Below are 18,280 nucleotides of genomic sequence, written 5' to 3'. Positions count from 1 at the left end.
TTGAATTTGCATTCTTGAAGGGAAAAAGGGGGAGAAGTTGTCAATAATTTGAAGGATTTTGGTAGCAAGTTGCATAAAGAATCTTGTTAAGTCACAACATAGAACAAAATAAAAATGTGATTCACATTGCATCATTTTTTTCAGATATTGGGATATCTCTTTATATCTTCTTAAAATCCCTTAAATTTGTGGGACTTATATATCTTTATCTGGTGAAAACATCTTCACCTGAAGATAGAACACACCTGTTTTACATTTCCTGGTTCCTTAAGCCCAATTTTTTCCCTTTACTCTCCTCTCCAAAAAGTTATTTAGATTCCTTTGGGAGATCAGAAGCTGACTCTTTTAACACTTTGCATTACCTACACTTTTTTTTTTTAATTTTAAAAACTGTAGTTTCTGCTTTATTGTGTTTTAGCATTTAACATTTGAAACAGAAATTTAGATTTTGGAAACACTTTAAACATTTCTCTAAAAAGTTAAAAATGACTCTTGTCTCTAAGACAATTATCTCAAGGTTTATTTATTTCTTTTTTGATGTGGCAGTATGGATGCTCTGCCTATCAAAACAGTGAATATAGAAAGTTACCAATTCTTCCTAAAAGGTGGAGGAAGAAGTACAGGTACAAAACAATTTTGGAAACATCAGTTTCAATATGTCAAAATATTACTCCTCTATAAAATTATTCTAACAAATACATAGCACATTTAAAAACTGAATATTGGTTTTCTCATGTCTCTTCTATAAGGAAAAAGAGTATTTTCAACACCCTGAAACTTTTGTGGTAGCACAGGGCATTTTTTTTTTTTTTCAGTAAGACAGTAAGGACACTGCTACAAAATATTGTCAAAGCAAAATACAGGATATAAAATAAAAAATTCAGTTTTGTCTTCCATGAATTCATAAACTAGTGCTAGAGATAGACATATGTCTAAATACCAAACATATTGCAGAATATGTATTTGTATATGATAGAAATACAAATACAGTGCTATGCTGAGAAGGCTAAAAAGGCTAATTCCAATGTAACCCTGATATTTGGGGGGCTAGCAATCTGAATCTGTGCCAGCAAGCCCAGTGTACATTCTTGATAACTTATAATTAAGTCATTGCCTCTTTCCCAGAAACTGGTCTTGCAGAACCTGTTACCAAAATGCTCACATTTCACAGAGGCCATAAACTATGAACAGTGCACAACCCCAGAGGGGGAGTTATTAGTGCTGGCGCCAGGTGAGACCATTAGATATGGCCTGGAGACCCCCAGCACCTGGGGCCTTTTTGCAAAGCCCACCGGAAGCATAATCCATATTTGAGGGAGAAAGACACCAGAAAGATATAAAAGAGAAACTCCCTGCATGTTACTTTGCTCAGACTTGGGAAGTTATTCCACTGAGTCTGCGGGTGTAATAAACAGTGTAACTCCTTTTCTCTAAAGCATTTCTTGGTTTTTCTCTGGTCTTCTGCAACAATACCACCTTCTGACTGTGGATTCATTCTGCAACTCCGGCAGACAAAGAATCCAGGACATCCTGCCCAGGGGAATACCACATGTTCTGGTCCAAAAATTCTGCTTCAGTTCCAACTACAGGGGCTTTGACTCCAGAAAAACACCCTGAGGCTTTCTGTATTTGCCCATGGAAACTTCTTTCTCTGACTGGCTCAAGAGGGGTTTGTCCAGCTTTTTTTTGTTATAAGGAGAGGAGTAAAAACTTCTAAGTTCTTCACATGTAAGAGCTAAAAACTGGGGGGAAAAACACACAATAGTTTTTAAAATTTCTTAATAATAATATTTTAAGGAAAAAAGTGATATAAAAGAGAAAACATTTATAAATTACATTTGTCTACTTTTCATCTTAGATCTACTAAATTTTAAATCCCCTGATCTATGTGACAATAGTGTGATTATCTGTATTTGCACACCGATTTAATGAAACTATGAGAGCAAAAGAAAAATTGGATTTAAATAACTTTGCAATTGAAATTCGGCAATTAATTTATATTCTCCCTGACAAATATAGTCAGAGAACTATGTATCATGGATTAATCTTTCTGCCAGTTACATTTCAGGAAACATTTAAGAAACAATATAGTTAAAATTTAAAAGAACATACTTTTTTTCCGTTTGTTTTCTCATTTCTAACATTCTACTAAGCTAGTTTATTCAGTATGATCACATTTACAATCAGATCTGAGTAGCATTTCTATTCTGGTCTATTCATATGAGCTTAATCAAGATAATAAAATACAACTGGTAACTCAGATTTTTTAACTTCTCTTTTGAACTCTAGAATAATCATAACCCCCACGAACACCATGCTACATTTTTAAGATAAAGGATTAGGCCAGCAGCAGGCTTTATCCTCATTTGCTGCCTCCCCCACACTGCCTTTGGCATTCTGGGCTATGTTTTGTAGTCTGTGATCCCTACCATTAAAGGGTTGGAACTGATGTAAAGCCAGTTCCACCCACCAAACAGATGCAGGAATCTAAGGGGGGAAATGGGGTTGGAAATAAGTACCTGTGATTTCAAAGGCAATATAGTCATTTTAAAGACAAGAAATATCAAGACCTTGTGCCCTAGCCGGTTTGGCTCAGTGGATAGAGCGTCAGCCTGCGGACTGAAGGGTCCCAGGTTTGATTCTGGCCAAGGGCATATGCCTGGGTTGTGGGCTCGATGCCCAGTGGGGGGCTTGTGGGAGGCAGCTGATCAATGATTCTCTCTCATTATTGATGTTTCTATCTCTCTCTCCCTCTCCCTTCCTCTCTAAAATCAATAAAAATATATTTTTTAAAAAAATATCAAGACCTTGTGAAAGCAAAGTGTGATACAAGTGCATATGCTAGAATGCCAGAACGATTTAATTGGCTACACATCACAACCAAAAGAAAAACAATGATTAATCATACAGTATTTGTTTAAAAATATTTTGTTATTGTTCAAATGTTTTAATTTAAAAAAAAATGAGTTTCTGCTAACCAAAGTCCATATTTTAAAATTAAAAGAGGGCTGTAGTGTAACCAGACAATCAATGGGTCCATGCTGCCTGCCACTACTTGAGCCAATTAAGCAGAGACAGGGTTGAATCATTATGAGCGTTTATTCCAATACTGGTGACAGTATGGGAGAGCAGCAGGTCATCCACACAAATCTGCTCTACACTCCATCACAAGCCGGGGCTGCTTATATCAAAGGACAAAAATTACATGGGAAGTAGCCAAAGGGTATGCCAAATGGGCAGTTTACAGCTAATGGAGGCTGGAGATCTTCAAAGGGCTTAGAAATATGCAAAAGGGCAGGGGTCTTCAAAGGGCTAGTGATTTGCAAAGGCTGGGATCTTCAATGGGCTGGCAATTCTGGTTTTTGGCTCTGGTTTCTACAACAAAGTTGCTAATCTTTCCATGATAATAGCAGCTCCAAATGGGGAGGAAGAGCTGCATTTCCTGGTGAGCTCCCAGGTCCTGCATGCAGCTGCCAGCCAGATTAGAATGTGCCTTCTTTAATCAGAATAAAACAATCACAGTTAACAGAGCATGATTAATAGTTCTTACCATTCTAGTGGGTTCCCCAGCATTCCATTTCTGCCGCTCTCAGTAGTGCTGGATTTTGAACATTTTCCAAAGGAAGTTGTTTTGGGAAATTCACCTGTGTTGTTTTCTTGCTTTCTTTGTATAAAAATAGATAATAATTGGGACTGTGCAAAGCTTTGGGGATTGAGGATGTAAAATGATTTGACTGCTTTAAGAGTACGGGTTTTCATGATACATTTTGTTGTTGCGATCATTTGTTTAGCCTTTTGACTTCACAAAAAGTCTGTGCTATTAAACCTTAAAATCAATCTACAGAGATGATTCACCAGAACAATTTTCAAAGCTTCTCTCTCTTTGACTCAGGAATACACATCTCTGCATAAAAATTCCCAGTAACACTTTTTCTCTGCCATATGTTGCTGTTCTCAGGAACAAATTAATAGAATAAAAACTGCCCCACAGGCAAAAGTTTTGCCTGCCCCAACCACACAATTTTGGCATCTTCACACTGGCTTCTCCAGAGCATTGCTGTTCTTAGTTTCTCTTGAAAGTTAAACATCACTGGAGCTTTGGGACAATGAAGGCATTGGTTCTATTACAAAGAAGCAAAGCATTTTCCCAAAGTGGCTATCAAGCTGCTTGACAATGAGATACATTTTCATTGAAAAGATTAATGAAGTTCAAAAAGGAGTAGTGAGTTCATGTCTTCTTGGTAAAATCCTGTGAAGTTTTTTCTTCTTCCAAAGACAAAGCACTCTGTCCCCCTTGTCATCTTTGCCCTTTTAAGCTTCAATAGCCACTTCATTAAGTGAAACAATGTTGTCACCATCCATCATCTGCAAGGCCTTCATTCCCAATACAGCCTGGCTCTCTGCAATCCCAGCATGCAGGTCCCAGTTTCCATTTGGATTTGCATTTTAAACTATGAATTTATAGTAGCCATAAATTTTGTCAGGATATTAAAAACACTGCAGTGAAAAGGAATAAGTACATGTTTCCCTTTTCTATTCAGTGTCTAACAGTGCATAATTCTTTTTGTTAGAGTAGGCAGATAGAAATATATGAGCTCAGAGAGGCTGGGAGAGGCAGCTGGGGCTTAGAGGAAGTAAGTGTGAGATGTGACAAACTGAACATAGACAACGGAGATGGCAGGCACCTTCGTGAGCAGAGCTCTCCAGAATGTGGCCTAACCGGTGCCATAGCACCTGGATGAAGGAGCCTTATAACTTAAAGATACATTTTATTTATTATTATTATTATTATTATTATTATTATTATTATTTTTAGAAATAAGAGAGGGAGAGACTTACTGGGGGGCACTCATTTGAATTTTGGGCAGCTGACTAGCCCACTCAGGTCCTATCTGAGTGTATTTCTTTCCTACAAGTAATCCTTACCTGCTTTTGCTGCCATTTGTTGTCTTTTGTTTAAATTCATTCTTACAAGCAAGACAAGAACAGGGGGCACAGAGCACGGTTTCTGGCCAGAGGTTATCTAACATTTTCATATTTTTTTAGAAAGAGATATTGGTCTTTTTTAACTGGATGTGTTCCAATTTCCAACAATATTTCCTGATACATAGTAGGCACCCAATAATGTGTCAGATTGGTTGGAATAAAACTCTTATACTTGAAAAATACAGATATATCTAAATCATTTGCACAGAAATTCCATTAAATGATGAGACCATTGACAAGATATAAAACATAAAATAGGTTTAAATGAATCAAAAGTAAAAAGACACAAAATAATTACAATAATAAACAAACAACAAAAGCGTTTATGAAATATAGATAATCATGCACAACCTTTGCACAGAAATTCCATTAAATGATGAGACCATTGACAAGATATAAAACATAAAATAGGTTTAAATGAATCAAAAGTAAAAAGACACAAAATAATTACAATAATAAACAAACAACAAAAGCGTTTATGAAATATAGATAATCATGCACAACCTTTGCACAGAAATTCCATTAAATGATGAGACCATTGACAAGATATAAAACATAAAATAGGTTTAAATGAATCAAAAGTAAAAAGACACAAAATAATTACAATAATAAACAAACAACAAAAGCGTTTATGAAATATAGATAATCATGCACAACCTGCTGGCTAATAAGGTAACAATTTCTCCCTCTGCTTTCTGCTCTCCTTGCTCTAAAAGGCAATTCTGTTATTTCCAGTTTAAAACTTACAATTATTCTCAAATGTTTTGTTCCTTGTGATTAGACTTATGGTCAGTTGCTTCTCTGGTACATTTCAAATTAAGAAAAAAAGGCTCTGATTTGAGCTAATAAGCTTAAATCTCCTCTCCTTTGTCCCAGCTTACAAATATGTAAATTCAACTACTAATGAAATAAATATTTGAATATATAACTACTTGCTTATACAGTAGTTCACCTTGTCTGAAGTTTTGTGTTCCTTGGTTTTAGTTATCCATGGTCAACTGCATTCCAAACATATTAAATGAAAAATTCCAAAAATAAACAATTCATAAGATTTAAATTACACATCACCAAGGTCTTCACTACACTATTGTCTGTGTCCATGTGTTCTTTGGTTAATCTTTTGCTGCCCTACACCTCCCCCCATTCCCTCGGATATTTGTCACTGTGTCCTATGCTTCTATGTCTTCGGATCTATTTTGTTCATCAGTTTATTTTATTCATTAGACTCCACATATGAGTGAGATCATGCAATACTTGTCTATGACTGGCTTATTTCCCTTAGCATTATACTCTCCAGGTCTGTCCATGCTATCTCAAAGGGTAAGAGATCCTTCATCTTTATAACTGCACTAGAGGCCTGATGCATGAAATTCATGCAAGAGAAGGCCTTCCTTCCCCCAGCTGCCAGCACCTGCTTCCCTCTGGCACCCGGGACCCGGGCTTCCCTCACAGCTCTGGCTTCGTCTAGAAGGTCATCTGGAAGGACATCTGGAAGGATGTTGGGTCTAATTAGCATATTATGCTTTTATTATTATAGATAGTATTCCATTGTGTAAAAGCACCATGGCTTTTTTATCTATTAATCTACTTGGGGCACTTGGGCTGTTTCCAGATCGTAGCCATTGTAAATAGCACTGCTATGAACATAAGGGTACATATAGTCTTTCTGATTAGTGTTTTGGGATTCTTAGGATGTATTCCTAGGAGTGGGATCACTGAATCAAATGGCAGTTCCATTTTTAATTTTTTGAGGGCACTCCATACTGTTTTCTGTACTGGCTGCACCAGTCTACATTCCCTCCAGCAGTGTACTAGGGTTCCCTTTCCTCTACATCCTGGCCAACACTTGTCATTTGTTGATTTGTTGATGGTAGCCATTCTGACAGGTGTGAGAGGGTACCTCATTGTTGTTTTGATTTGTATCTCTCTGATCATTAGTGACTTTGAACATTTTTTTCATATGACTCTAGGCCATCTGTATGTCCTCTTTGGAAAGATGTCTATTTAGGTCATTTGCCAAATTTTTGTTTCTTTGTGTGTTTGTTTGTTTTGTTTGTTAATCCTCATTTGAGGATTTTTTTTTCATTGCTTTTTTTAGAGAGAGTAGAAGGGGGGGGCAGGAGGGGGAGAGAGAAAGAAACATTGACGTGAGAGACTCATCGATTGGTTGCCACCTGACCTGGGCCAGGGATCAAACCTGCAACCCAGGAATGTGCCCTTGACCAGAAATCAAACTCTCAACCCTTCAGTGCATGGGCCCACACTCTATCCACTGAATGAACTTCACTGGCCAGGGCCCTTTGCCAATTTTTTAATTGCATTGTTTGTCTTCCTTTTGTTAAGGTGTATGAGTTCTTTATATATTTTGGAAATTAATCCCTAGTCAGATGTATCATTGGCAAATATGTTCTCCCATACAGTGGGCTCCCTTTTCATTTTGTTTGTTGATAGTTTCTTTTGTTGTGCAGAAGCTTTTAAGCCACGGCAATCTTGGGAAAGAAGAACAAAGTAGGAGGGATCACAATACTGGATATCAAATTATACTACAAAGCCACTGTACTCAAAACAGCTTGGTACTGGCATAAGAACAGGCATACAAATCAATGGAACAGAGCAGAGAACACAAAAATTGACCCAAACCATTATGATCAATTAATATTTGACAAAGGAGGCAAGAGCATACAATGGTGTCAAGACAGTCTCTTCAATAAATGACGCAAAAAAAAAAAAATGAAACTAGACCACCAACTTACACTACACACAAGAATAAACTCAAAATGGATAAAAGACTTAAATGTAAGTTGTGAAACCATAAAAATCCTGGAAGAAACTATAGGCAGCAAATCTCAGACATATCTTGCAGCAAATTGTTTGTTGATACATCTCCTAGGGAAAGGGTAACAAAGGAGAAAATGAACAGAGGGAACTAAGCTTCTCCACCTTGTCTTTCCTCTGCCCAGTCTCTGTGATCCAACTTTCCCTTTTTATAAGCACATCCGTTTTATTGGGTTAGGATTCACCCAACCTATGCTGGGTGCAGGCTTGAAAAGCCTGAAGAATCATATTCTCTGGCATCCTGCCTGATGGCAGATGATACCTATTGTTTTCTTTTTCTTATTAAAAGAAAAAAAAATGAGGAGGATAATTAACATTTTAAAAAAATACATTTTATTGATTTTTTACAGAGAGGAAGGGAGAGGGATAGAGAGCTAGAAACATCGATGGGAGAGAAACATTGATCAGCTGCCTCCTGCACACCCCCTACTGGGGATGTGCCCGCAACCAAGGTACACGCCCTTGACTGGAATAGGGCTAATTAACATTTAACCCTCATGATCTTCCACTGAGCATTTTCTGCTGCTGCTCATGCAAACTGCCATATTCCTAACACCAGTCTTGCCTGAACCTTCCTTCACATGCCATGCCATGACACAGCATAGATCCTTGACAAAAGGAAGGGGAAATACAGTATCTCACACCTGGCCTCTTGACACCCTGCTCTCTTTCATTGAGGAATTAGAAAGTGGCGCCCTAACTGGTTTGGCTCAGTGGATAGAGCGTCGGCCTGCGGACTGAGGGGTCCCGGGTTCGATTCCAGTCAAGGGCATGTACCTTGGTTGCGGGCACATCCCCAGTGGGAGGTGTGCAGGAGGCAGCTGATCGATGTTTCTCTCCCATCGATGTTTCTAACTCTATCCCTCTCCCTTCCTCTCTGTAAAAAATCAATAAAATATATTTAAAAAAAAAAAAAAAAAGGAAGTGGCTTTTTCTTTTCTTAAAGAATGATAGTTTTACTCCTTGGTATTAATTTCAAGAGAAGTTTTCACATATTTGTGAGTTGTCTATCCTAAGATCTAGCAACAGCCTGACATTTGTCTTGTGCATATTCTCCTCTCATAATCAGTTATTAAATACTAACTAGAGGCCCAGTGCATGAGATTCGTTCACTGGGTGGGGTCTCTCAGCCCGGCCTGCGTCCTCTCACAGTCTGGGACCCCTCCGGGAATCAGGCCTAAGCAGGCAGTCAGACATCCCTCTCACAGTCTGGGCTCTTGCAGTCTGGGACCCCTTGCTCCTTACTACTCGCCTGTAGCAGAGGTGAGAGAGGTTCCTGCCACCACTGCTGTGCTCACCAGCCATGAGCCGGGCTTCTGGCTGAGCGCACTGAACACCAGGGGGCAGTTCCTGCACTGAGCATCTGCCCCCTGGTGGTCAGTGTGCATAATAGCAACCAGTTGTTCTATCGTTTGGCCGATTTGCATATTAAGCTTTTATTATATAGAATAATTACTAATCAAAGGTATACTTAGGAAACTGAAAATCATAAACAGCATATAGCTTGTCTCCCAGAGAGCACCTTTGCTTGCTGGTTTTGTTGTACCTTGTCTGGATGAGACTATATGACTTCCAATAATTCCTTTTTGGAGTACACACTATTTTTTCCTAACTATAAATTTAAAGCCATCTTTTATTTTCTGAACTCTAAGTTGGACTCTGTTATTTTTAAAATATATATATATATATTTTATTTCAGAGAGGAAGTGAGGAGAGATAGATAGAAACATCAATAATGAGAAAGAATCATTGATCTGCTGCCTCCTGCATGCCCCCACTGGGAATTGAGCCCACAACCCAGGTATGTGCCCTTGACTGGAATTGAACCTGGGACCCTCCAGTCCATAGTCTGACACTCTATCCACTGAGCCAAACCAGCTAGGGCTGGACTCTGTTATCTACATATATAAAAGGCTAATATGCAAAGTGTCCCCTTGGGAGTTCGACCGGAAGACCGACCGGGAGTTCAATCACTCGCTATGACATGTGCTGACCACCAGCGGATGGTGAGGAATGAAGGAAGGCCCCGGCTGGCAGCTGGAAGGCCCAGATAGGCCCTGATCACCAGCCAGGTCTAGGAACCCTACCCGTGCATGAATTTCGTGCACCAGGCCTCTAGTTTTGTATAATTATGTGTGTGCATGTGTTCGTAGGAGAGGATATGAAATGTTTAACAAGTTTTCATTTGCATCCACTGTAGACAGGTCTCATGCCTTAGAATAAAGAATGGTGGTGCCTGCCCATCTGACAAAGCATCCCTCAGAGCTTCAAAAGTCACAAAACTGTGGATTTCTTCAATTGCACTTTGCCTGCTGCTTCAAGACACTTCTTCCTAGACTCTTAATAAATTGATGATTATATCTGTACTAGTGGCCTGGTGCACAAAATTCGTGCATGGGTGGGGCGGGTGGAGGGTGTCCCTCAGCCCGGCCTGCACCCTCTCCAATATGGAACCCCTCAGGGGATAACCGGCAGTTGGACATCCCTCTCACAATCCAGAACTGCTGGCTCCTAACTGCTCGCCAGCCTGCCTGATTGCCCCTAACTTCTTCTGCCTGCCAGCCTGATTGTCCCTAACTGCTCCCCTGCTGGCTTTATTGCCCCTAACCACCTCTGCCTCGGCCCCGCATCCAGGACCCAGGATTCCCTCCTCCAGCCGACCACAGGCACCCAGGATCTGGGCTTCCCTCACTCTGGTCAGCCATAGGCGCCCAGGCCAGCTGCAGCCGCAGGGCATGGTGGGAAGGTGGCTTCGCCCGGGCTGCAGCCACAAGTGCTGGTGCCTGGGACCACGGGGTGGGAGGCTTCTCCTTCTCCCAGGCCACAGCCATCTGCAGGTACTGGTGCCCGGGACTGTGGGGTGGGCAGCTTCTCCGTCTACCAGGCTGTAGCCAGCCGCAGGTGCTGGTGCCTGGACTGCAGGCGGGCGGCTTCTCCGTCTTCCCTGGGATGCAGTGTGGGCGACTTCTCTGGCTGGCTGCAGCCTGGGATCAGGGGACAGGCAGCTTCTTTGTCTCCTGGGCTGCAGCCAGCCTTAGGCGCTGGGGCCCAGTTTCTCTGTCTCCCCCAGGACATGGGGCAGGCGGACGTGAGGCTTCTGCTTGCTGTCTGTGGCCTAGGATCGTGGGGCAGGCGGCTTCTTCGTCTCCCGGGCTTCAGCCAGCCTCAGGCACTGGTGCCTGACTTCTCCAACCCCCACAGGCCTGGAGCGGCAGGGGGGCGGGGCTGCTGCCATGTTTTTAGGTTAATTTGCATTTTCACTCTGATTGGCTGCTAGCATAGCAGAGTGATGGTAATTTGCATGTTTCTCTTTTATTAGTGTAATTGTTTGCATCATAGACAACAGTGGAGTCCTGCTTGCTTCAGAATTTCCTTGTTCTATTGCAAACATTAGGATAAACCTGGGTCCAGAATATTTCTCCATATTCTTCTTCAGACTTCTGGGGCTAGAATGCAGACTTCTAAATGTCCAATTAATCCATAAAAAATATGGGTATAATCATTTGAAGATACAACTCAAGATTCAAATTTATTAGAGGAAAAATTATTCAAGAAAAAGTGCTTTGCCCTACCTAACCTTACAAACCACCTCTCCCTACCCCAATTGTTCAAATCCATTCTTAGTAAAGTCTTTATAATGATGTTTAAAAAATGCAAATGTGATTCTGTTACTTCTCTGGTTGAACTCTTTTGAGTCTCCTCATACCCTGTTGATAACATTTTAAGTTTTGGCAATTAGGATCTTATAGGATCTGGGCTCATTTCTTAAAAGCATCATCCTTTTATTCTACTATATACCCATCTCAAATGACTAAGAAGATACTAAATGATTCCCTTTCCTCCTTTTTTCCCCATTTACTTTCTGCATGCCAATTTCTCTGCCTCGCCTAAACTGTCATCACCTTTTTAAAAATTTTATTTCCAACCCAGCAGTTTAAACTGTTTAGTGAAGTTAAACAATTCAAACTGAGATATAATGTTATGCACTTGTGAACTTGGTTGAGAAAAATAAAAAGCTGTAAACATTTTTTCCATAATTGACTTAAAGAGCTATCACATATCTGCTCTGGCCAGTGTGGCTCAGTTGGTTGGGCATTGTCCCAAGCACTAAACGTTCGCTGTTTCAATTCCCAGTCAGGGCACATGCCCAGGTTGTGGTATGCAGGAGGCAACCAATCGATGCTCACCTCTCACATCTATGCTTCTTTCTTTCTCCTTCTCCTTTCCACTCTCTCAAAAAATAAATAAATAAATAAATAAAAATGTATTTTAAAAAAGAGTTATCATATATTTATAATTTATTTGAAAGAATTTTCTGAGGAAAACCAAGATGGCGGCATAGGTAAACACCTAAACTGCTGCCTCGCACAACAATTTCAAAACTACAACTAAAAGACAGAACGGACACCATCCAGAACCGCAGGAAAGCTGACTGAGTGAAAATTCTACAACTAGAAGGATAGAGAAAAGCTCACAGAGAATTGGAGGTACGGCAAAGGGGCTTTGTGCGCGCAGAGAGGAAGGGCGGCTGAGAGCCTGGCTGACTTTCTCTGGCGGAAGGGGGAAGGGAGCCCCCGACCGAACTGAACCCCGGTTCTGACTGCACTGAAACCCTGTTCCGGGCGAGCCCCTGGGGACCCACGCTCTTGTGGGGGGAGTCTGGACTCTCGGGCGGAGACTCAGGAGCCGGGGAAGGCGGAGGACTGAAAGTCCGCTCGCGCCAGTGCGCACAAAGGCTGCAGAGGCTGCCACAGGCATTCACTAGCGGAAGGGAGTGAGAGGCTCCTGACGGCACTGAACCTCAGTTCTGACTGTAGTGAGCCCCAGTTCTGACGGCAGTGAACCCCAGTTCCAGGCGAGCCCCTGGGGACCCACGCTCTTGTGGGGGGAGTCTGGACTCTCGGGCGGAGAATCGGGAGCCGGGAAGGCAGAGGACTGAAGGCACACACGTGCGCGCAAGGGCAAGGCTGACGGGAAGCCAAGACTGAGACTCCACCCCATCCAAGCTGAGCACAGAGGCTATTGCAATTTGGCAAGTCTAATCCTATAAGGCTGTCTCCAGCACCGAACTTCTCCCAGCATAGACACAGCTGATCCTTACAGCCAACTGGCCTGGAGGTCAATTCTTCCCAGTTACACCAACAACAATCAAGACTTAATTACAACAAGGCTGTACACACAGTCCACAAAGGGGTGCACCAAGAGTGTCCACCTCAGGTTAACTGGGGAGGCAGACCCACTAGGCCAAATTGGAAACCTAGCACACAAATCTACCAACCCAGGGAAGCAGTGAAAATGCGGCGTCTAAGAATCAGATCACAAACAAAAGAAATGGAGGAAAACAAACGACTGGACATAGAATTCAAAACCACAGTTATAAGGCTTTTTAAGAATATCCTAGAAAAGGCCGATAAATATAACGAGACCCTCGAAGAGATGAAAAAGGACCAACTAGAAATTAAACATACACTGACTGAAATAAAAAATATTATACAGAGACCCAAAAACAGACAAGAGGAACACAAAAATCAAGTCAAAGAATTGAAATACAAAGAAGCAAAAAACACTCAACCGAAAAAGCAAAAAGCAAAAAAAAAAATCCAAAAAGTTGAAGATAATCTAAGAAGACTCTGGGACAACTTCAAGCGTACCAACATCAGAATTATGGGGGTGCCAGAAGAAGAGAGAGAGCAAGATACTGAAAACCTATTTGAAGAAATAATGACCGAAAACTTCCCCCACCTGGTGAAAGAAATAGACTTACAAGTCCAGGAAGCCCACAGAACCCCAAACAAAAGGAATCCAAAGAGGACTACACCAAGACACATCATAATTAAAATGCCAAGAGCAAAAGACAAAGAGAGAATATTAAAAGCAGCAAGAGAAAAACAGTTAATTACCTACAAGGGAGCACCCATACGACTGTCAGCTGACTTTTCAACAGAAACTATGCAGGCCAGATGGGAGTGGCAAGAAATTTTCAATGTGATGAGTAGCAAGAACCTACAACCAAGATTACTCTACCCAGCAAAGCTATCATTCAGAATTGAAGGGCAGATAAAGAGCTTCACAGATAAGAAAAAGCTAAAGGAGTTCATCACCACCAAACCAGTATTATATGAAATGCTGAAAGGTATTCTTAAAGAAGAGGAAGAAGAAAAAAGGAAAGATAAAAATTATGAACAACAAATACATATCTATCAACAAGTGAACCTAAAAATCAAGTAAATTAAAAACCTGAGGAACAGAATAATCTGGTGAATATAATAGAATCAGGGGCATAGAAAGGGAGTGGACTGATAATTCTCAGGGGGAAAGGGGTATGGGGGGGTTCATAAAGAGACTGGACAAAAATCATACACCTATGGATGAGGACAGTGGGGGGTAGGTAAGGGCAGAAGGTGGGGTGGGAAATGGGTGGAGGGGAGCTATGGGGGAAAAAAGGAGAAATAATTGTAATAATCTGAATAAAGATTTATTTAATAAAAAAAAATAAAATAAAAAAAAAAAAAGAATTTTCTGACATATAAATGATTTAATGTTGTTATTTGTTCCTTAAATATTTGTCCAAAATTTAAATCAAGTTAATTTCTACTATAAGCTTGATAAATTTGCTAAAACTATAAGAAGTTAATTCTTCATTTATTAGATGTTCTATATATTCTCACTGGTGTTTATCGAAAATTTTGTCTCAGTGATGATGCACATACCCATGGTTATGAGAAATATTCTACTAAGGCCAAGCTAAACTTATTTATGTAACTCTAAAAAGAAAAGGAAGAAAAAGTGCATAAAATATATATTAGAGGTGAAATGCTTCAGCTTTTCTTTGTATCAATCTGCATAATAATGCTTTAATAAAAGTATTTTTTATTCATGTAGACCCAATCAGACCTCTACATAGCCTTACCTAGTTAGCATTTAATCTATTGCTATGTTATTAAGTGAAAAATAATTTACCTTCCCTAAATAATAAATCATAGGTGTTATTAATTCAAATACTTTCCCTCTCCCCCTTACCTCACTTATATATAGAATAAAAATATAAACTCTTCTAAAGCAGAATGATATGCTAAGGCATTTGGGAAAGTAATTGATTCATGAATTTTCAGGAAGATGGAGCTAGTTGTGCAGCTGAATATATAAAAGGCTCATCATCACCAGATGTAGTTGGCATTGAAGACATTTCAATACATTATTACATTCCTTATGAGGGTATGTGGGGCCCTAATGTACTAAAATTGTAAGAAACAAGGCCAGAAAGACAGACTGTCAAGAATTAATGTTGGTATTAGTAATCAAGGGGTGAGTATTGACCCAACCTGAAAACATTCATGTGCAAAGTGCTTCTATTTAGCATGTATCCTGCTTCCGATCATGGCTTTACTTTGATTATTTTGCAAAGTATTATGGTATTTGATAGATTTCTTTAAAATGGTGGTTTCCGTCTTTTGTTTGTGATGCATTTGAAATCCAAGTTCACTGACACAGATGCAAGACAATAAAGGCCTAAAATAATATAAAGAAACAAATAGGAAAATATAAAGTGCTGGTGGGATTCAAAGTTGAATGATATAATTATAAATACTTTTAATTATACTCAGCAATAGTCTTACACTGTACATAACATATTCTAAGTGGTTTAACAGATATAATTCTAGTAATAACTCTCCATAGAAAATACTCTTCTTCTTATTATTATTTTGTCCATTTGTGATATCTTGTATGTCAATGATATTAATTCTATACCTGAACTCATGTAGGAAGAATATTTGCTGTTGTTTCCATTTGCTGTGGTTAATTTAGTAGAAAATAACCCCCGCTGGGTGTGTCATAAATTATACCCACTTGCTATTGTCCAGGGTTTGAAGAAATGCACAAGGCAAAAATAATTTAGAAACTGACAAACAGTGCCCAGATACTCTCTCTGTAATAGTGTCAAATTAATTCGATTTCATATTTCTCTGTGCTATAAATTTTAGCTTTTCTTTATAGAGAAACTTATATATTTTTTCCTTAAACATACAGAACTTCTTAGAACAATATTCAGACAGGTTTAAAAATACAATTACTAATTAGGAATGATTTATTTTGTATTCTATTTTCACATTATGAAAGGAGGAAAAGTAAAATGCTTTTCATTAGCGTTGGGTATTCAGGATGGTCAAAAAGCACTGAGCTGGACGGATGCTTTGATTTCAGGGTCAATACTTTCCAGTCTGACACTTACAGAGGCAGGCAAGGTCATTCTATAATGAGGCCCACCGGGTTTGAGAGGCCCTGGCTTTGTGATGGCAATTGTGGAGCCTGGGGGGGCCTTTAATACATTGAGAGAGTCTCAGGATGAATTCAAAATGAGAGTTTTATCTGTTAAAAATAAAATGAAGTACAAAACAATGGACATAAGGAAACTGGGAGGTGTTGGATATGTTTTTTACCTTGATCATGGTGGTGATGGTATTATGGATGTTTGCATATATCCAAACTCATCAAATTTCACACATTAATATAGGCAGATTTTTGTGTATTAATTATACTGTAATGAAGATGTTAAAAGAATTATTGCAGGCAGTAGAAATAAGATCTATAAATTCAAAGGAAAAGTTGTATGAAAATGTAACTTCTTGTTTTCTTGGTTAATCTGAGTTCAATGAGTCAGTTATTTAGGGATGGCTGTTTTCAGCCAGAATTGTTCTGATTGGACAGACAGGGAATACTGGCTAGGGTGAAAAAAAACAGAGAGATTCTTGGAATGTGCATATGAAAATCTGATTGCTGGAGAGAGCAAGTTATTAGTCACCATACTAGTTTCTTAAGGCTGCTATAACAAAATACCACATACTGGGTGGGTGAGAACAACATAATTTTTTCTCACAGCTCTGGAGGCTGGAAATCCTACATCAAAAGGGCTGGCAGCCATACTTCCTTCAGCTTCCCTAGGGGAGACTCCTTGCATCTCCAGCTTCTGGTGGTTGCTGGCCACCCTTGGCATGTCGTGGCTTATAGCTGCATCAGTCTAAGGTGCGCTTTTGTCTTTACAAGACTATCTCTCCTTGGCGAGTGTTCCTGTGTCTTCAAATCTCCCGCTCCTAATAAAGCACCTGTTCCTGGATTCATGGCCCACCACATTTAGTAAGGCCTCATTTTAACTTGATTATATCTTTTAAGAGCCGATTTCCAAGTAAGGGCACATTACAGATACCTGGGGTTAGTATTTCAACATACTTTTTGGAGGGACATGATTCAACCCACTGCAGTCACTATATAACAGTTAAATCAGAACTGTAAAGTAGACAGTTATTTAGGAGAAATAATTTGGGAGCAGAAAGTAGAATGAAATAAGAGAATATGTACCAAGATATGCTTTTATGAAAATGAGAAATAATTGTAAAAATAGAATAATATTTAAATAATGATGAAGGCTACAGATAGTTTGTAATACAATTTTTTGTTCACAAATACTTAGGTGTCACATATATTTCCATAAGATAAATTCCTAAAAGTGGAATTGCTGGGTTAAAAAAAAATGCTATTTCTCTTTTTTAAATAAAGATTTCCCCTTATAAGAAAAATATTTTTTTCATTTTCTCATCCCACCAAAAATGCCTTGTGTTTGAAAGTTGAATAAAATATATTCTAAAGTATTTACATAAAGTTTAGTTGACCATATAATATATTTAATGGCTACTTACCAAAGGAACTGCTGTCTTCCCGAGAATACCCCTTTGAATTTCATTGTACTAGTCTATTGGAAGAGACAAATAAGAAATAGAAAGACAAACTAAGTTTACAATATTGCACTTCAAGTATTCCATTGTGTTACATGTCTCAGTATTCAATTATTTCATAGCCACTACTCTTCTACAATAAACCTACAATTCATAGTTCAAAATTTTATTTTATTTAAAAACAAGCTGACCTAAAATCTTCTTAGATTTTAATAATTTCTTACAGTTTACAAAAGAGGCAAAATAAAGAAGTACTCACTAATTAACAACAAAGCCCTAAGTCCAAAAGTTCTCTTTGTCAGTAGCAAGGTAGGGTGACACTTCCTTTCCTTAACTGTAAAACAGGAAAAAAAAAAAAAGGGATTATTGTAAAGATAAAATGATGAAAACGGTGTTGAAACGTGAGTCCCAAAGTGGCACCTGTAGGTATGTATATAAACATTTGTTGAATCTGAATGTTCAAAATAAAAGTGGATTATGCAGTTGTCCAGATAATTGAATTCAAAACAGAAAATTAAAAATGCTTGCATCAATTAAGGTATCTGGAAATGTCAGTTGAAAGTTATTTTTTGCTAAACTATTTAGTTGAGAACTTAAATGCTATATTTTTATTGGCATATATTTTTATCATCAGGCCTGTGTTGAGTAATTTATGAAAGATGAAAAAGAATAAGATCAGAAATTTATACAGCCTGGTTGGTATGGTTCAGGGGTTGAGCGTCAACCTATGA

This window comes from Plecotus auritus, assembly GCF_963455305.1.
Source record: "Plecotus auritus genome assembly, chromosome: 4".
Classification (NCBI taxonomy): Eukaryota; Metazoa; Chordata; class Mammalia; order Chiroptera; family Vespertilionidae; genus Plecotus; species Plecotus auritus.
The sequence above is the reverse complement of the archived record's forward strand: the minus strand, read 5'-3'. Positions refer to the sequence as shown.